The sequence below is a fragment of the Canis lupus genome, chromosome 7, assembly GCF_048164855.1.
Source record: "Canis lupus baileyi chromosome 7, mCanLup2.hap1, whole genome shotgun sequence".
NCBI lineage: Eukaryota > Metazoa > Chordata > Mammalia > Carnivora > Canidae > Canis > Canis lupus.
In genome coordinates this window covers 16,079,735-16,102,073 of record NC_132844.1, presented here as the reverse complement: position 1 = coordinate 16,102,073, position 22,339 = coordinate 16,079,735, and the positions used below count along the sequence as shown (strand labels likewise).

General features: G+C 33.4%; 1 long non-coding RNA gene across 2 annotated transcripts in view; it reads left to right on the top strand.

Moving 5' to 3' along the window:
* Positions 1-22,339, top strand: part of LOC140636613 (uncharacterized) — a 289,585-nt gene that overhangs the window by 137,552 nt on the left and 129,694 nt on the right. For both annotated transcript variants that reach the window (XR_012033837.1, XR_012033838.1), the window contains exon 3: positions 15,393-15,477. This is a non-coding gene — a long non-coding RNA (uncharacterized lncRNA). The remainder of the gene's footprint in view (positions 1-15,392; positions 15,478-22,339) is intronic.

Sequence of the window (22,339 nt, the reverse complement as noted above, 5' to 3'; positions counted from 1 at the left end):
GAACTATCCATTCCCACATATTAACTAAGATGGTATCCCCTTCACCTACCCAGTGGTGGGTTAACCAGTCCCAAATCCCCATCTTAATGCTCATTTGCTCAGATCAATTTCAGTATTATTTGTCTGGGTCTTCCAAGAAGTAGAAACCAAGATGGGATGACACATGCAACTATTTAGTTAGAGAAAACTCTTCTTTGAGATACAATGATGAAGAGAAGTACTTAAAGCTAGGAAGTACTCAGACTGTATTGTGAATGGGAGAGAAGAAGGGAAATGTCCTTGACAATGATAATGTCTAAGGAAATGTCAGCAGCTTCAGGGAGTCTTCAAACTAAAGACAGTCATCAGAGGAGTTCCATGATTCCCCAGAATGAGTATCACTTAATATTCCTCTTAATCTCTGTCACTGACCAGAAGCAGTCCATGGGAAGTGTGACCTCAGTGCAAATGCCAAAGTGGATTTCACAGTACAGCAGCGGGGGTCCTCGGTCAGTTACATTTCTCATTGTAGGAAGTACATGAGGCATATTCTCATGGCTTTCACACAAAGATAGACGTCCACTTCTAAAGTCCTTTCCCATTCCCCCTCCATTTTCTTCCTTGTTGGTTATAATTTATAAACTTAGTAACTCTCTTCTGATTATTTCCCCTAATATAAATAACTGAACATAGCAAGGGATTCCTTGTTCAAAAGGACCTTGGTTAAATTACTCCCATACTATAGCATGGCTTCAGGACAAGTTAGATGACATCTCTGGTTTGCAATTTCCTCATTTAAAAAATCATGAGGTTGCAAGATTGCATGGAGAATGAATGAAACCAAGTCTGCAACCTATATCACATACCAATTTATTTATCATCTTTCTTCCTTTTCCCCTCCCCTAACTCCATGTGGTTTCTACATGATCCCTAAGTCTAATGGGAATTCCTGAATTGTTCACTACTCTATTACCAGCACCAGAATGATGCTTGCCACGTACTAGACACTTAAACAATATTTGGTGATTGAATTAACTAACTTGTTTAGTATTTGAACTAAGGTGAAATTTCTCATTTCCCCCCCATAAACAAGTACATTTTCTTGTGGTATATTATATTGTTTCCTAAGTACAGCCAAGAATAAATTTTCTGATAGAAAAAAAAAAATCAGAAAAGTGGTGTAAAAAATCTCCATGATAGCCAGAGACTTCTGAGACCATTTGAAAACCACAGATATGGATAAATCACAGAAAATAATTTTTAAAACTTATTCTATAATATATAGAATTTTATAATATAAAATTTATAATTTTATAATTTTAGACTACCTGAATATTAGGATTATTGTTGACACAGAATGTTTTATCTCAAATACATATTTTTAATTTGCTTCACTACTTAACAAACACTTCCTATATTCCAGGCACTGTACTGGACTTACAAATTTGCACACATTCAGCAGTTTACCTGGCTTTCTAAATATTTGTGGCAAGCTTTCTTCACTAGTAAACTAGAGAAAGACAAGTCATTATTAGAATTCCATTCTTGACACAGAATTTTCCTTTATCTGATACAAGTATATGTTATTGTGCCTGGCCTTCCAGCATGCCCAAGGCCCTGGTTTTTCAAAGGACTGTGAACTTTCTTTCAGTTGTATATCAGGGCACAAGAGTATATCTTAGCAATCATAAACAAGTTCCTATCAAGTGTGTGCTCTAATATAGAATTGGAGCAGAAAGAAAAATCATACTAGCATTGTAAATTGTGAAACCCACCGAGCAGAGACCATATCTAATTCTGTGTCCAGTACTTGATTTTTAAATGAAAGAAAAATGAAACTATTTTTTCTGACTATTGGAGTTTCTCATTTGAAGAAAAATAATGTTTTCACCTGAGGTTTATAGAAGACTGCACGAGGAGTTTGGGATTTAATTTAAAACATATAAGTTTTTTGTGTAATAACTATTCACTTCAGATTCCTGATTGTTTAACAAGGTTAATATCTTTTCTTAAATATGTGACAGATGATATCAAAAATTCTATTCATCTTTAAAATAAATAATAGACAAATAAAATTGGTGACTATATTTATTAATTTAATCTTTTATTGGAGTCTATTTAAAAGTTTCAAATCAAAATACTTACTGAATATTATTGTAATGAGTCTTCAAGATTTTCTCATTGTTAAAACTTTTCTTCAGGAGAGGTTAGAAGATGGCAGCAAAGTAGGAAGACCCGGGGCTTGCCTCATCCCATGAATTAAGATGAACTATCAAATCATCCCAAATACCCCCAAATTGACCTGGAGCCTGGAAGAACAAACTCCATTACTAAAGGCTAAAGATAGATAAGAGGTCACATCAAAGAAGAAAAGTGTGGAGATTGGGTTTAGGAGAGAAACAGATGGTGGCTATTATGGTGGGTAGGGAACTGTGGTATTAGAGGATGGTGAGAGATGGAGTAACACATAGCAGAGCACATGAGGAAAACAAACCCATAGAAATTGGCTTGGAAGGTGAAACAGACTGAATTTTGTGAGTTCTTGCAACTAGCAGGGCTTAAAGCCTGAAGTTCTAAAGGTCAGTGGGTATGGCTGGGATTAAGCTCAGAGGAGACCTGGGCTGCTCTTGGAGAAAAGGTGGCAAATAGCCTGCAGACATAGAACCTGGAAGGAGTGATCTGAAGAGTGCCCAGAGCACACAATGGGGAAGTTAGTTGCTCAAGCATGCCCCAGAGAGATAGCATTCACCTGTCAAAACAAAGGAACTGGGTGGCACTTTCCCCTCCCTTGCCCCTTAGTGTAAGCACCATCACCTACAGAACCAGTTTAGTGCCAACACTTGCTACCTAATTTGCTTCCACCAAATCTTCCAATTCCCCCGCACCACCACCATGTTCCAGTGGAACCCCTCTTCCCAGTCACCCTTGCCTCAGTCCCAGCATGTCCCTTTCTCCCAGAAAACTGGGCCAACCTCTGCCTACACCACATTTCCTGATGTGGAAGTTTTGTAGGGCCTCTATACCCATGGCAGTGGTGATAGTTCTTAGTTCACAAGCAGACCAGACTACACCTTTTAAAACTTGCCACATTCAGGCCAGGGACCAAACACTAGGGGATCAAACACAACATGAAAAGAGAACCTCTGCAGGTTACTGGCCTGGAAAATAAAGCAGCCAGGACGAAACAGTAGAGCACACATGTTGGAGATACTCCCAGAAGTGCCAGGCCCTGGGGACGAGGGGATACTACATAGCAGGGTACTACAGGACCTCTTCTCCATATGGCCATTACCCTCAAAAGCAGGAAATGCAGCTGACTTTCCTAACACAGAGAAATAGGCACAGAGACTTAGACAAAATGAAAGAGAAATTTTTTCCCAAATGAAAGAACAGAAAAGACCACAGCCAGATACATAAGTGAAACAGATACAAGTAACATGCCTGATGGAGTATTTAAAGCAACGATTGCAAGGATACTCACTGGACTTGAGAAAAGAGTGAAGGACATCATTAAGACCTTAACTTAGAAATTACAAAAAGAACGAATCATAGATGAAGAGTGCAATAAATGAAATTAGAAACATGCCTGATACAATGAACAGCAGGCAGAAGAATGAATTAATGACAAGAAGTCAGAGTAATAGAAAGTAATCAAGACAAACAAGAGAGAGAAGAAAGAATTATACAAAACAAGAATAGATTTAGGGAACTCAGTGACTCCATCAAACATCATAACATTCACATTATAGAAGTCACAGAAGAAGAAAGAGAAAAGGGTGCAGAAAATTTATTTGAAGAAATAATAGCGGAAAACTTCTCTAATCCCGGGAAGGGAACAGATATCCAGGTCTAAGAGGCACAGAGAACTCCCATCAAAATCAACAAAAACAGATCCACACCATGACATATTGTAATTAAGTTGGCATAGTACAGTGAAAAGCAGCAAGACAAAAGAAAACAGGAACTTAAAAGGGAAAACCTGTAAGGCTAGCAGGGGATTTCTCAGCAGAAACTTTCTAAGCTAGAAGGGAGTGTTATGATATATTCAAAATACTGATGGGAAAAATCTGCAGCCAAGAATACTCTATCCAGGAAGGCTATCATTCAGAATAAAAAAAGATAAAAAGAGTTTCACAGACAAACAAAAATATAGACGTTCATAACCATCAAACCAGCCTTGCGAGAAATATTAAAGGGGACCTGTGGAGTGAAAAGGAGAGCCCAGAAATGACAGTATAAAGGTAAGAAACACAAAAGCAATAAAAATGAATATTTCTGGGGTTCCTGGATGGCTCAGTGTTTAAGCCTTTGGCTCAGGTCATGATCCTGGGGTCCTGGCATCAAGTCCCGCATCAGGTTCCTTGCAAAGAGACTGCTTCACCCTCTGCCTATGTCTCTGCCTCTCTCTCTCTCTCTCTCTCTCTGTCTCTCATGAATAAACGAATAAAATATTTTTAAAAAATGAGTATTTCTGAATATTTTTGTAAAAATCAGTCAAGGAATTCACAAAATAAAAAGATGTAAAATATAACATATACATGAAATGTGAGGAGGAGAGGAGTAAAGATTTGGTTAAAATTTAAATGATCATCAACTTAATATAGACTTCTATATGCAGAATATGTTATATATAAATCTAAGGGTAACCACAAATCAAAAACTAGTAATAGATACACACAAAGAATAAAGAGAAAACAAATCCAAATATATCACTAAAGAAAATTAGCAAACCAGGAAGGAGTGAAAGACAAGAAAAGATCAGAGGAAATCTTCAGAAATAACCACAAAATAATAAAATGATAATAAATGAATATCTATCCATAATTACTTTGAATGTAAATGATTTAAATGATCTAATCAAAAGACATAGGGTGACAGAATGGATAATAAAAAAGACCCCTCTATATGCTATCTACAAGAGATTTATTTTAGAGCTAAGACTCCTACAGATTGAAAGTGAGGGGATGGGGAAACATCTATCATGCAAATGGATGTCAAAAGAAGGCTGGACCAGAACACTTATATCAGACAAAGTAGACTTTAAAACAAAACAATAACAAGAGACAAAAGACATTATATAATAATAATGAGGACAATCCAACAAGATATAACAATTGTAAATATTTATGTGTCCAACATTGGAGCTCCCAAATACATAAAATATGAAATAAAAAACATGAAGGAACTAATCAATAATAATACAATAATAATAAGGCAGTTTAACTTTCCACTTACATGAGTGGACAGATCATCTAAACAGAAAATCAGCAAAGAAACAATGGCTTTGAATGACACACTGGACCAGATGGATTTAACAGATATATTCAGAACATTCCATCCTAAAACAGCAGAATATACTTTCTTTTTAAGTGCATATGGAACATTCCATAATATCCAGAATAGATCTCCAGAACATATTACCTCACAAAACAAGCCTCACAAATTCAAGGTGGAAGTCAGGCCATGTAAATTTTCTGAGCATAATGCTATTAAATTAAAAGTCGACCACACATGAAAGACCACAAATATATGGAAGTTAAATAACATGCCATTCAACAATGAATGGGACAACCAGGAAATAAAAGAAGAAATAAAATAGTACCTGGAAGCAATTGAAAATGAAAATACAACAATTCAAAACCTTTGGGATGTAGCAAAAGCTGTTTTAAGAAGGAAGTTTATAGCAATACAGACCTACCTCAAAAAGTAAGAAAAATCTCAACTAAGCAATCTAACCATAACCATAGAATAAGAACAAACAAAACCTAAAACCAGAAGAAAGAAGGAAATACTAAAGATTAGAGCAAAAAGAAATGATATAGAAACTAAAACAACAAACACACAATAGAACAGATCAAAGAAACCAGGAGCTGGTTCACTGAAAAAAATCAATAAATTTGATAAATCTCTAGCCAGACTTATCAAGAAAAAAGAAAAAGGCCTCAAATAAATAAAATCACAAATGAAAGAGGAGAAATAACAACCAACACTACAGAAATATAAACAATTACAAGAGAATATTATGAGAAACTACATGCCAACAAATTAGACAACCTGGAAGAAATGGATAATAAATTCCTACAAACATATAACCTACCAAAGCTGAAATAAGAAGAAATAGAAAATTTGAACAGACTAATCACCATCAAAGGCATTGAATCAGCAATCAAAAAACTCCCATGAAAAACAAAAATCCAATTTCCAGTGGCTTCACAGGTGAATTCTACCAAACATGTAAAGAAGAGTTAATACCTATTCTTCTCAAACCATTTCAAAAACTAGAAATGTAAGAAAAGATTCTAAATCATTCTATGAGGCCAGCATTACCCTGATACCAAAATGAGATAAAGACAACACTAAAAAAGAGAACTACAGGCCAATATCCCTGATGAATATAGGTTCAAAAAATCTCAACAAAATATTAGCAAACTGATTCCAACAATACATTAAGAAAAATCTTCACCATAATCAAGTGGGATTTATTCCTGGGGTGCAAGAGTGGTTTGATATTCACAAATTAATCAATATGATATATCACATTAATAAGAGAAAGGATAAGAACCATATGATCATTTCAATAGATGCAGGAAAAGTGTTTGATAAAGTACAGCATCTATTCATGATAAGAACACTCAACAAAGTAGGTTTAGAGGGAACATACATCAACATAATAAAGGCCATGTATGAAAAACCCACAAAAATATCATTCTCAATGGGGAAAAACTGAGAGCTTTTCCCCTAAGGTCAGGAATAAGACAAGGATGTCCACTGTCACTACTTTTAGTCAACACAGTATTGGAAGTCCTAGCCAAAGCAATCGGACAACAAAAAGAAATAAAAGCATCCAAATCAGGAAGGAAGAAGTAAAACTTTCACTATTTGCAGATGACATGATACTATAATAGATATGGAGAATCCAAAAGACTCCACCAAAAAAAAAAAACAAAACTGCTAACTGAAAAATGAATTCACAAGGTTCAAAATCAATGTACAGAAATCTGTTGCATTTCTATGCATCAATAATGAAGCAGCAGAAAGAGAAACTAAGAAAGCAATCCCATTTATAGTTGCACTGAAAATAATAAAATACCTGGGAATAAACCTTAAAAGTGGGTAAAAGACCTGTATTCTGAAGCTATAAAATACTAATGAAGAAATTGAAGATAATACAAAGAAATGGAAAGATATTCTATGCTCATGGATTGGAAAAACAAATATTGTTAAAATGTCTATACTACCCAAAGCAATCTATAAATTTAATGCAATCCCTATAAAAATATCAATAATATTTTCATAGAACTAGAAGGAAATATTCTAAAATTTCTATGGAACCACAAAAGACTCCAAATAGCCAAAACAATCATGAAAAAGAAAAGCAAAGCTAGAGGCATCACAATTCCAGACCTCAAGTTACATTATGAAGCTGTAATAATCAAAACAGTAGGATACTGACCCAAAAATAGACACATAGATCAATGAAACAGAATATAAAACCCAGAAATGAATTTACAACTGTATGGTCAATTAATCTTCTTCAGAGCAGGAAAGAATATCCATCCAATGGAATAAAGACAGTCTCTTCAACAAATGATTTTGAGAAAACTGGACAACAACATGCAAATGAAAGAAATTAGACCACTTCCTTACACCTTACACAAAAATAAATTCAAAGTGGATTAAAGACCTAAATGTGAGACCTGAAACCATAAAAATTCTAGAAAAGAGCATGAGCAGTAACTTCCTTGACATAGGCTGTAGCAATTTTTTTTTCTAAATATGTCTCCTGAGGCAAGGGAAACATAAGAAAAAATAAACTATTGGGATTACATCAAAATAAAAAACTTCTGCACAGCCAAGGAAACAATCAATAAAACTAAAAGGCCAACTATGAAACGGGAGAAGATATTTGTAAATGACATATCCAATAAAGACTAGTAGCCAAAATACATAAAGAACTTATAAAACTTCTCACCAAAACCCAAATAATCCAATTAAAACAGGCAGAAGATATGAACAGATATTTCTCCAAAGAAGACAGGGGGATGGCCAACTGACACATGAAACGATTCTCATCATTACTGATGATCAAAGACATACAAAGCACAACTACAATGAGATACCACCTCACACTTGTCAGAACAGCTAAAATCAACAACACAAGAAAAAAACAGGTGTTAGCTAGGATGTGAAGACAGAACACTTGTATACTGTTGGTGGGAATGCAAATTGGTGCACCTATTGTAGAAAACAGTATGTATGGAGCTTCCTCAAAAAAAAATTAAAATTAGAATCACCCTATGATGCAGGAATCACCCTACTGGTTATTTACCCAAACAATACAAAAACACTAATTCAAAGGGATACATGCACCCAGTGCTTATAGTAGCCTGGTTTACAATTGCCAAGATATGGAGGTAGCCCAAGTGTCCATCAATTGATGAATGGATAAGGAAAAGTGGTCTACATTTATATTAATATTATTCAGCCATAAAACCAAATGAAATCTTGCCATTTGCAATGACGTGGATGGACCTAGAGGTATAATACTAAGTGAAATAAATTAGTCATAAAAAGACGAATACCATATGGTTCCACTCATACGTGGAATTTAAGAAATAAAACAAATGAGGAAAGGTAGGGAAAGAGAGCAAGAAAGACAAATCAACTGATGGTTAGGAGAGGGGAGGTTGGTGGGGGAATGGGTGAAATAGGTGATGGGGATGAAGGAGTGCATTTGTGATGAGCAGGGGGCAATGTATGGAAGTGTTGAATCACCATATTGTACAAGAAACTAAGATATCACTATATGTTAGCTAACTGGAATAAAAATAATGACTTAAGTAAAAAAATCTTCGGGATAATACATTTTATGAAACTAGATTTTGTAAAGTTAAGCTTAAAAAAGGACAAGTTTTTACTACTGAGTAATATTCCATGGTCTATATATACATATATATATATGTATATATATATATATATATAATATGCCATATATTTGCTTATTCTTTCACTTGTTAATAGACATTTGGGTTGTTTTCAGTTGTGGTTGTTATGTTTTTAGTTCAGCCACTATGATCATTTGAATATGCGTCTTTTGGTGGACATAGATTTTCATTTCTCTTGGTTAAATACCTAGAAGTAGAATTGCTGAGTCACACGGTAAGCATTTGTTTAACTTCACAAGAAACTCCAAATTGTTTTCTAAAATAGCTAAACCATCTTATATTCCTTATGGCAATGCATATGATTTTGAGTTCTTCCACTTCCTCACCAACACTTAATATAATAAAATGTTTTAATTTTTTTAAAGATTTATTCATTCATTTATTAATTATTATTATATATTTTTACATATATATACATATATACATATATACATATATATATATATATATATATATAGAGAGAGAGAGAGAGAGAGAGAGAGAGAGAGAGAGAGAAAGAGAGGTAGAGACATAGGCAGGGGGAGAAGCAGGCTCCATGCAAGGAGCCCGACGCGGGACTCGATCCCGAGACTCCAGGATCGCACTCCGGGCCAAAGGCAAGCGCCAAACCGCTGAACCACCCAGGGATCCCCAAAATGTTTTAGTTTTATCCATTCTAAAGTATATATAATAACATCCCATACTGATACATGCAACAACATGGACAGATCTCAAGAAATTTAGCTGAGTCAAATAACTATGCACAAAATAATACACACTGTATAGTTCACTTGCATGAAAGAGGCAAATTTGATGAGTCATGCCTGAATGATCAATATTTACCTGGTGCGGGAGATGGGGCTAAGAATTATCTGCAAAGCAGCACAACAAAAAGAAACTTTTGAGGATCAGGGAAATATTCTATATTTTTATTAGCATAGTTGCATCAGTGTGTATATTTGTCAGAATTCATCACAAAGTTAACTTAAAATAGATGCACTTAATTGTATGTAAATAATAAATCTGTAAACTGATATAAGAACCCTGTTAAACCTGCTGTTATTAGCAAAATATCTTAAACATATCTGCTTGTTATTAATAATACAAGTGTTTTAAGAATGTGAAACAAGGGTGCAAGCAATCCACGAAATCAAGCATTGTGCATTCCAGCAAACATGTCTGTAAAAGCTGTCTACGTATCCTGCAGTTTGTTCAATTAAGTCACATCTTTATAACTACAGAGTATAATTCTGATCAAGTGGTCATTCGGGTCCAGTTCTGATATTTCTAATTTACCAAATTCTGAACATTTGCTAATGATTACTAAATGAATACATGTTCTTATAAAAAGCAACTCAAAGTAAAGGGGCATCCATCATTCTATCACCTAAAGGAATTATTGTATTTTGGAATATTCCTTTATTTTTTAATGCAATTTTTACATGTGGCTCAGATAATATGGTAAGTGCTATTTTGTAAGTACATTTTTTTACTCAATATTAAATCATTAACATTTTCCCAAGTCATTAAACATTCCATAAACATCATTTTAATAACTACATAATAGCTCATCATATGCCTGTACCATAATTAACGATTACTCTTTTAATGGCATTTGAGATTTTTTTCTAAACAGCAGTCACACTGCCTAGCTCATTGAAAGCTCAATGAAAATTTTGTTGAATGAATTAGTCATAAACAATGTTGTGAAGAACATCTTTGTGTCACAATCTTTCTTTTGTGCAAAACTAAGCTAGGTTCCTAGAGCTAGAACGTCTAGGGTAAATTGTTTTTTAAAGTGTTAAAAGCACTCAATTAATTTGTCAGAAGCTTTTATTTTGGGAGAAAAGACAAAAATGATACTATATATGGTTTTTTTAAGTTAAACTAAGACATTTTTAAATAATTGTGTTTTAGAGTGTTCTAGTTCATTATTAAAAAGATTTTTATTTATTTATTTGAGACAGGGAGAGAGCCAGTGAGAGAGAGCATGAGCAGGGGTAGAGGCAGAGGGAGAATCAGCTTCCTCCCTGAGCTGGGAGCCCAATGTAGGCTGGATCCCAGGACCCCGGGATCATGACCTGAGCCAAAGGCAGCTGCTTTGGCTAACTAAGCCACCTAGGTGCCCCTGGTTCATTTAAAACTGTTTCTTTTACTAGTGTACTTGTGTGATCAATTAAGGGTAAAACTCTACCTCTGTTTCTTTCCCTTAAAAAACAAAAACAAAACAAAAACTAATGGTAGTCCTATCTCTGAGAACATTCTTTTTTTTAGATTGTCTCTGATTCTTTTATACTTAAGTCCAGTTTCTAAATTCAAGATTTCCTGGCTGGATTATAGTTTCTGCTACTATGTTTGCCATTACTGCCTTTTTGAGTAGAGTTTGGTTTTTCTGTAAATTTGTTTCCACTCTGACACTTACTGAGTATAAGATACAAAGAAAACATAACTAGAGTGTTGTGGTCATGGTGGCCGAATTAACATTTTTCACTTGTGCTCTGCTCTACCTTACTCTGCCCTCGTTTATTTTCCCAATGCAGCAACAAGCATGAGGCTTCAGTCTCTTTTTGTGTTGATTCCTCTTTGCACTATTTCTCAAAGTCAAACTTTCTCATTTCTGGCAAAGGTATATCTTGGGCCCTATTGAACACACTTCAGGTCTTGCTAATCAAGCTGGCTGAAAAGGAAGAGTGCTGGCTGATGATCTGGCTCTTTGGGTAGAGAATTGTCTTATGTTGGCCCCTACTCCTGCCTATTCTCATTCTGATTTCAGCCTTCCCTATGCAGGGAGGAGCTGTTGGACCTGCTGCAATGATATAGAGCCAGAACAAAAGATTTTCTTGAAATATTGCTGTTAGAACATTGATTCTTGGAAGGCTCTTAATTTCTTTATAGTCTTTTCTAATTTCTCCATTTCTAATTTTCCTCTTTCTTCATAATTTGGGGTAGTTTCTTGACATGAAAATATTGTTATTTATTTTTGAAAGTCTACTTTCCTAGGAGAGAAGTCACTTTTTTCTTTTTAGATTTATATATTTATTTATTTTAGAGAGAGATTATGCGTGTGCACACACGATTGAGTGGGAGGAAGGGCAGAGAGAGAGAATCTCAAGCAGATTCCCCACTGAGCACAGAACTCATATCCAAGGAGGGCTAGATCCCAGAACCCATGAGATCATGACCTAAGCCAGAACCAAGAGTTGGATGCTCAACTGATTGAGCCACCAAGAGACCCTGAGAAGTCACTTTTAAAATGCTATTTAGATAATTAAGTTATGCCATATACCTTATATAAGTCATGCCCGGTACTTAAATCCATATCCATATGACCCAAAAAACCAAACTAGTATGTTGTCTTGGTAGTTTAGCCATCATAAAAAATAAATCTATATGCCACACATATAGCTTGCCTGGCTTTTGCAAAGATGAATCTGAAAAAAGTAAATAAGTTAGTTGGAGCAACTCAAATGATTAAGTGATAGCATCTGAGTATTTCATATGTTTCAAGGAACACTTATTCTTTCACTTCTTTGAGTAGAGTCCAGTAACTTTCTGTTTCATTGAAAATTTAGAATTTTTATGCAGCTTAATAAAATCTTTGAGAAAAAAGTGACTCACTGTTTCCCTCTAGGAGATGTATTAAAACCAAGGTACAAAAATCTGAATATAGGTAAACAAAAAATAGACCAGACAGCACAATGAGTAAAATTTCTCTCTGAATCAATTCAATTTCACACTGTATTAAAATGATCAGCTCTTTCTCTCATTGTATGCCAGTAGTAAAAGTAAACACTCTTTGAAGAAAGTAGCATCGCTCAGAACTTTCAATTATTTCTTTAATTTCTCATGAAACATCTTTCAAAAATTATCAAACATATAAAGGCTAATCATTAACTAAAAATCTAGAGGGAAAATAAAAGCAGAAAATAATAACTAATCTATAGGAAACCTTGATATGGTTGTATCAGACAAAAATTCAGCACAGAACTTGATATTATAATAATCTAATAAAAATTCTGAAAATAGATAATGCAATAAATGTAATTAAGAATATAAAAGATGGGCTTAAAAGAATAGACACAGTTTAAGAGAGAATAAACAATTTGGAAGAGAGGGCAAAAGACAATATCCCAGACTGAAGCAAGGAAATACTAAAGGATAGAAAATACGATAAAAATGTAAAAGATATGCAGAACATGGCTAAATTGTCTAACATATATGTAATTTGAAGTTATAGAAGGAGAAGAGAAAAAGTATGGAGGCAGAACTCATTTTTCTGCAGTAATTGAAGAAATATTGGTTTAGAGTTTTCCAACTGGATAGAAAAATTTGCAGCAGACACTCATAAAGCTTTGTGAATTCCAAGCAGAATTAATAAACAAACCAAAACAAAACCACCTAAAAACAGGTACTCCATAGGAAACCACTGAAAACCTAAGCTAAAGAGACAATCTTTAAAATAGCCTGAATAAAACACGATTACTTTCAACAGGGAAACAGATGAAAAACAAACCAAGAAACAGGAAGACTTGGAATTGAAGGAAAATGGGATCTAGACTTGAAGGTTGTTGCTGAAGAGATGATATCAGCTGTGCCCCTGCTCGAGAAATTAACTTGCCCAGATTAGGAAATAAAGACAGAATGTTGAAAGTTCCCTTGCAGTTGTCTTCCAAAGGTCACAAATGACAATAGGAGATGCCCCAATACAATTGGGCTTTCTTATTTCAGTGGGAACATAACAAGGTCCTTGGTAGAGGCCAAATAAATGGTGATGCATATCCAGCGGAGACATAGGAGAAGCAATATTGACCACAATGAAAAGAAACATCTGAATGCTTTAAGGCTCAAATATTTTACAAGGTCATCTGCTGACATGTGACAGTGAATAAAGCTGTGATATTTTGAAACACAGATGAAAGGTTTTTAGGCTAATCAATACTGTCTTCAATTTTAAAACACATTTCTCTCCATTACAAATGAGGTGAGAAATACTGTACAAGTGGCAAGTCAAAAAATATGGCACAATTCCCTTGGCAGCTGCCCATTTCCTTGACTCCATTACTATGCACTTCATGAAGGCCTGTCAATGCTGCCAGCTGAATGAGGGTCAGGGGTTGGGGGAAAACAGGTGTTGCTCAGAGCATTTTATTTGACAGTAGTGAGCATGGAGGTCACTGACCCAGTGGAAGGAATATAGGCCCAACAACAGTGGCAAGCTGTACCGTGTGACATTCTTTGCCCTCTTTTTTACATTCATTTCCTTTTTGATTCATAGAGAATCTTTTCTTTTTCAACAACATAGGGAATACCCTTTGTTTCTGGGCCCTAGAAGGACTCAAGTCTAAAGATACCTGTGGAGTTTTGAAATTGCAAGGCAGGATGAAAAGTTATTTTGGGCCAGTGTTTGGGTGATTGGGTGATAAATTCTGATTTCTGACAAGAGGTTTAAATAAAATAAAGCATAGAGAAGAATTAGACAATGACAGGTGGGGTCTTTTTTGGTTTAATATGCTTTAACTTTAATTTTCCTACATATATGAAGTGGATGCAATGTTTTATTCATTTGACTTTTTATTTTTCTCTTTTTACTTTCTTCTGATTTCTGTTTCTCTATTTCTCTTCTCTCTCACAATCTTTCACACTCTGGCTTGCTTATACACATACACACACACGAGCACATTTCCTTCTTTAAATAAAGGAGAAGGTTTTATACAATATTTCGAGATTTTTATTTCAAGAGTATTATTAAGGGATGAAAGTTGGGCATATTTTGAAATATTCTTTGAAAGATACCTATAAGTCATCTTTCTACTTGACGCTTACCACATGATGTTAAATATTCTTGTTTTTTTTCTTTTTACTGTTTTTTAAAATTCATTTAAAAGTAGCAATCCTCTAGAAAGATGCCATCAGGTGTCATTAAGTGACATTGAATAATTTTGCAAAATTGCATAAAAATACATATTTCACCAGTTACTCCTAATAATATTTTATAGCTTAGGTAGTATGCTGCTTTCTAATACTCTAGAGTATTTATGAAAATAGCTGGGAATTAAGGTACTAAGTATTGAGTTTAAAACCACTACAGAATATTATGTTACTTGAGTAATACCAGCATGAATGAAAAAAAAAAGGTTGAAGAGTGTATCAAAATGCAAATGGTAGTTAGAGACATATCGTGATGTACTGTGATGGAATGATAATGTTATGAATATCTGTTGCTATATTCCAGCAATTAAAAAATCTGTTTTTTGTAAATGGGATAGACACATTAAATCAACATCTGTCAGATTCAGACTTAAACAGCTAAGGGAAAAACCAAAGGCAATGATGGCAGGGGTTTTATATTTATAAGGAAATACTATATGGATCAATTTTTAAGATTTGCTTCTTTTGATAAAATGAAAAATACCAATTGTTTCCATAAAATAAGCTTTGCTTTTACATTTGACATTTAGTTTGTCCATGTTTCTTTGTTTTGCTTTTCAGACTCAACTTTTCTACATAATTAAGAATTTACAGCTTAGGCACTGCCAAAAACCACATCTGAACTGAAATCAATTATCTGTGTTTGGTAAGTCTGGCAGAAAACATTTGATAAACATTTTTATTTGCAATAAACTCTAATGTTCATGCTTTATCTTTGATCTTATTGAATACTCTTAAGAAAATTTCTAAGCATCACTTCAGGTTATTTTGCCCAAATTGCCTTAAATGTTGGCAAGGTGTGGGACCTCTTTTACTGTTATATTTAATCTGCTGTACCTAAAGCCAAAAAGTCTACTATCCTGCCATTCTTAAAAAAAACAAAACAAAACAAAAAGAATAAAAATACATGCCTTTATATTATCCATTTGAATCTGGTAGTTCAACTTTTCATCAAAGTCAAGCTCATGGTAAAATCCTTCCAGTTGGGGGAGCCTGGGTAGCTCAGTGGTTTAGTGTGGCCTTCAGCCCAGGGCATGATCCTGGACACCCAGGATCGAGTCCCATGTCGGGCTTCCTGCATGGAGCCTGCTTCTCCCTCTGTGTCTCTGCGCCTCTCTCTCTCTCTCTCTATGTCTCTCATGAATAAATAAATAAAATATTTTTTAAAAAATCCTTCCAGTTGATCATATTAAAAAATTAAACCTTACTTGTCTTAGTCTGTTTGGGGAACTATAACAGAACACCATTGACTGGGTAAAATGTAAACAACAGAAATGTATTTCCTACAGTTCTAGAGGCTGAGAATTCCAAGATCAAGGAGCTGATAGATTCGATGTCTGGTGAGGGCCCAGTTTCTTTTTTGTAGACAGTTATCTTTTTGCTCTGCCCTTACATGGAAGAAGGGGCAAGAGAGCTCTCTGAGGTATCTTTTATGAAACCACAAATCCCATTCATGAGAGCTTCTCCCTTATGATCTAATCACCTCCAAAAGGCCTCCTTTCAAATCCCACCATAATGGGGACTGGTTTCAACATATAAATTTTGGAGGACACAAATGTTCACCCTATAGTATCACTTTACATTGCCAATTCTTTCATTACTTTATCTTATGAAGATTAGTCATTTAGATGCCTAGGATGTACTTCAACGGTTCATCCCATCTTTGAGAGTCAGAAGTTCCTAAGCATTCCCTTACTATACTTGGCCCTTGGCCTCAGTTTTCCCTTTGGCATTTTCTCTTAACATTTTTTTTTCTAAAACTTGGATAATATGTACACAAAAGGGGACTGCAAGTTTCATCTTTGATAATACGGCCACAAAATATAAAATTCATCAGTTTATTATTGTCATTGGTTAAATCATGTACAAAAATAATGACAAATACTGAACAGTACAGAAGGATTTAGAGTGATTGTGGAAATATTAAGCCAAGAAATCAGGATATAGAAACAAAGTATAAGGAAACAAAAGGTTGACAAAGAGAAAAGACAATAAAATGTAAAAAAATTAATATTGGCTGCTAAGCCACTCAATGTATATTTACTGAACAGCTACTATTTTCTAGATACAGATGTATTTCCAGATTTTCAACTAATCACTTTGCATTGACAACTTTTATGATGTTAAATATTTTTCTGATATCAAAGAATGGCTGTTTATTGTAGAAAAATTCTAATATAGGAAAATATCTAAAAATAGAAATGAAAACCTCTTTTTAAAAAGATTTTATTTAATTATTTGAGAGAGAGAAAGAGGGACAGAGTGCACAAGCAGGGGTAGTGTCAGAGGGAGAGGGAAAGCAGGCTCTCTGCTGAGCAGGGCTCTATTCCAGGACCTCAGGATCATGGCCTGAGTTGAAGGCAGATGCTTAATCACCTGAGCCACCCAAGAACCCCTAAAAACTCTTTAAGGACATCTTTAAGTTAAAGTATTGCTAACATTTAGCATATCATCTTTTTTTCTGTGTATATACTATTTTTATTGTATTGCAAATCTTCTAAATATTGTTCATATATTCTGATTTCTTAAAGTTAGCTTTATTTTCTTTTTTCCCATTATATTAAAATCTAAAATATCTTAAGTGTTTCTATATATTTCAACAATTTTATGTGCCAAAATATATTTAATTCTTCCTTTACTCTTGGGCATTTAGGTTGTTTACAGTGTTTTGTTGCTTTAGATGATGTTACAATCAATATTCTCATTCATAAAGTTTTGGGTTTTTTTTCATCAGATACATCCTCAAAATGAATCCCCAAAATGTAACTATGAGTATAAAACTTATATCCAGCAGAATTATTTCAATTTAAATGTCCACCAGTACTTTGAGATTCCCTCTTGCCCCACTAGGTATAATACTAAAATAAAATAAATAAATAAATAAAAGTAGTTACCAGAAAATTTTTTACTGACATAATGGATGAGTAAGAGCATTTTGTTTTAATTTACATTTATTTAATTGCAAAAGTGATTAAATATTTTTAGATGAGTATTAAGCATTTGTATTCTTTCTCATATAATAATAGCTCCATTGAGCTATTAGTTTTTTTCTTATTGATCGGTTAGAATTTATATATTGATATTATAAATCTCTTCTTATAAGTTTTTCCAAGTATCATTTCTTTGCCTGTTCATTTTTTTGTATATATTTGACATACTTAATTTTGACCAAACTCAAACCTTTGGAATTTCTGTCATGATTTTTTTTTAATTGCATTTATGTTTGGCATCTGACCTCATCTAGAGAACCAAAAGATAAACTGATAGAATTTTCCTCTAGTTATTATTTTATCATTTAACACCTTAATCCTTGTGGAATAATTTTGGATTATGATATGAAGTATGAGAGCTGATTAATATATCTATTCCCACTTGTGAACTTTGCAAGTGAAATTTTGGATCATTTACCATTTTACTATAAAAAAAGGAAAATAAGTCTATTAAGATAAATAGTATGTCAATATTAAGAAATGTCTCTTTCAGATATCAGATTTCATTAACTATCTAAATTAATGTTAAGAAAGAATTGATATACTTAAACTTTTATATATAAAAGCAATATATCTCTATTCAAATAATATTGTAAAAATCACAGTAATATAAAATGTTAAAACTATAATATAGAAATAAACTATATTTTGTATGATATACTAATGTGATATTGCATTTATGCTACTATATAGTATAAACAAAAACACATATTTTATATTACTATATATGTAATATAGAGCTGAAAATTTAGTAATAAAACAATTATTTATTAAGTGATCTCACATTTTGGTTTAAATTGTTTATTAGTGTTTTATTATTTTGTTGACATTGCAATATTTTACATAAATTTTATAACTGATTAATTACTAAAGGTATTAAGAGAGAGATTGAAGAGGAAAATAGTACCATGTTAAAAGCTTAAAGTATTAATTCAAATGTGCCCAGTTTTTGAATTCTGACTTTAGAAAAATATGTATTCCAGCTGAAATTATATGCCATCCCAAAATTCTATTATCCTATCCACATGTGAGGGTGGGAGAAAGATACTTGAAGATATGCAAGATATGCAAAAATAACACCAATATACACATCTACTGCTTCTATGGAAATCACTTACAAACTCTAAATAAGATGGAGCACCTGAGTGGCTCCGTTGATTGAGCATCTGATTCTTGATTTCAGCTCGGGTTATGATCTCAGTCTCGTGAGAGCAAGCCCCACATTGGGCTCTGCCTGTCTGTTTGTCCCTCTCCGTTTCCCTCTGTCCCTGCCCCTGCTGATCCACACTCTCTCTCTTTCTCTTAATTAATTAACAGAGAAATCTCAAAAAGGAGGTGACAAAGAGGGGAAACACTGAGACCAATAAAACTCTATCTACTGTCTTATCCAAATGACAAATTGACTCTCTTGGAATATATCATATAAACACTAAATTAAAACCCTTGAAAAAAGACATATATTCTGTGAAGGAAATTTTAGTAACAATATCAAATTTAAAATGTGTAACTATCTCAACAAAACACAGAAAATAGGGTTGGAGGCAAGAATAAGCTGAAGAAGGAAGTAAGGAAGTAAAATTTTCCCAAACGTGTCCTCTTTGTGCAGAAGGGAAAAGGAGGGAGAAGTGGGAGAAACAGATTTTATTCCTCTGAGATAATCTTATTGCAGGGAAGGATAAGTTTGGATAAAAGAAACTAAAGCATTTTTATGTACATAAGAGTGCATCTGACTGGGAAAAATATATCTTCCTTTCTAATCATGATACAGAAATATGTGCCTGATTATATAAATAGGAAAAGAGAGTAATATCAATAACATGATAAATTGTAACATTACTTTCAAATTTACAAGGAATAAATTGAATGAAAACATTATGATCAAATGAGAAAAAAATAAAATTTAACACATAAGAAATATATAATTAAGGTCAAAGCAACAAAGTCAAATTTATAAAACACTAAATATAAATGAACTGAATTTTCTCACTAGAGGACAGAGACTGTTAGGTTGAGTTCAATGCACAAACAAATATAAGACACATAATAAGGTAATGCATTAAATACAATTTAAAGAAAGGATGGGAAAGAAACACTAAGGAAAGTAAAGATGGTAAAATGTCAGTGATCATATCAGACATATCACAACCAGTGTTAAAAATCTGAAAATGAGAAAGACACTAAGTAATGATAGCATACACCATTTATAAAGAAGATAAGTCATGCTCTTGTATTTGACAAGGCACAAAGTAGCTGAATCTGTTTGTAAAAGGATATTTCAATTATCCTCTACTAGGTTTGGAGAGAGGAAAAATATTCTCATAAAAATAAATTGAATTTTAAAATAAATGACATTGCATATTAGCTACAAATATGAGTTTATATCTCTTAAAAAGGGAAGATATTTATTTTGGATGTTCTGAAGAATTTGCAAAAATCTGCCCATACTTGGCCACAAGAAAAACTTAAAAATTTTAAAACAAAAGAATTTTTACAGGCTTCACTCATTGATTATTACCAAGTAAATAAATAAAGCATAATAAAAAATTGTAAAAGGTTATCCATTTTGTGGAAAATATATAATTATTGGATCAAGCCAGAAAAAAAATGGAAATTATGATATCTCTAGAAAACCAAAAAGAAAAAAAAGCACAACAAAATTGTAAGGGCATAGCCAAAGTCCTACCCAGAGAAAAATTCACTATTAATGTCTTAATAAATAAGAAAGAAAAATATATAAATTATTTTATGAATTTAGAAAACATAAAACAGTATGAAATAAGTAGAAATACTTCATACTAAAAATAAAAATTGAAGTGAATTGGGGTGCCTGGGTGGCTCAGTCAGTTAAATGGCCAACTCTTGAGTTCAGCTCAGGTCATGATCTTAGGGTCCTGGGATTGAGCCTTGTGTGCTCAGTGGAGAGTCAGCTTCAGGATTCTCTCTCCCTATGCCTTTCCCCCCACTGCTTTGCTCTCTTTCTCTCTCTCAAATACACAAACCTTTAAAAAATAAAAAAATAATAAAAATAGAAATTAATAAAGTAGAATATAGAAAACAGTAAAATTTAAAATCAAGACTGTTTAACATCTACAATATACAGATGGTTCCTGACTTAGAATAGTTTGACTTATATTTTTCAACTTTACCATGGCGAGAAAGCAATAGGCATTTAGTGGAAACTACACTTCAAAATTTGAATTTGGATCATTTCCAGGACTAGCGATATGTGATGCTGGGCAGCAGCAGTGAGCCACAACTCCCAGTCAGCCACATGATCATAAGGGTAAACAAATGATACATTTAACATAACTGTAGCCATACAGTCATTCTGTTTTTCACATTTAGTATAGTATTCAATATATTACATGATATATCCAACACTTTATTATAGAATAGGCTTTGTGTCAGAGAATTTTGCTCAACTGCAGGCTGATGTAAGCGTTCTGAGCATATTTAAGGTAGGCTAGGCTCAGCTATGATGTTCTGTGCATTAGATGAATTAAATACATTTTCAATTTATAATGGGCTTATCAAGATATAACCCCACTGTAAGTCAAGGGAGACCTAATGGGAGACACCTCATGAGATTTGGTAAGAATAAAAGTGAGTAAAAGGAAAAAAGAAAAAATGAAAAAGAAGAAATAACTACATATATAGCATAGATATAAAATCAGGAGATAATGCCAGGTATAGCTCCATGAAAACACATGACAGAAAGGATGACTAATATCCCTGAAAATAGAAATTTCCAAGAAAGTACTCAAGACCACTGGAGAAGAGTTTAGAAAGGTAATTAAAGATTTACCTTTGGAAACTATAACAAGTACTTTCATTTCTAATAACATCATGGACTATATACTATGAAAAATATTTGCACTTTGAAACAAACAAACAAAAAATATCTTCTTTTAAAAGACACTCTAAATAAAATAGAAACCAAAACATAGACTTGGGATAACAATATGCAATACATATATCTGTTAAAGACATGAATCTCAAATATGTAAAGTGCACTTAAAATCAATAATAAGAAGATAATCCCTTAAAATGAAAGGATTTTACCTTTAAGATGATTTTTAATAATGTGAGCAAATCATTCACAAAATAGGATATATAAGCTACTGAGAATACATAAATTTGATTAACATTTTTTACCATGAGGAAAATGCAAATTATAGCTCAATGGGACATTTCTTCATCCTCATTAGAACAGCAAGAAATTAAGACTAACAATTCAATTATTAGCAAAGTTTCAGAGCAATAGGTATAGGTATTTTCCTAAATTGCTCCTGAGACTATAAAATGGTAGAACTACCTAGGAAAGCTATTTGACAATTCGAATCCTATATATTTACCCAAGTGAATTAGAAACATATGTTTATAAAAAGATTATACAAGGATATACATAGCAGCTTTATTCATGATGTCTAAAACCTAAAATCGACAAAATGGCCCAGTATGTGTGAATTTGTAAACAAACTGATATAATCACAGTGGATTACTACTCAGCAGTATAAA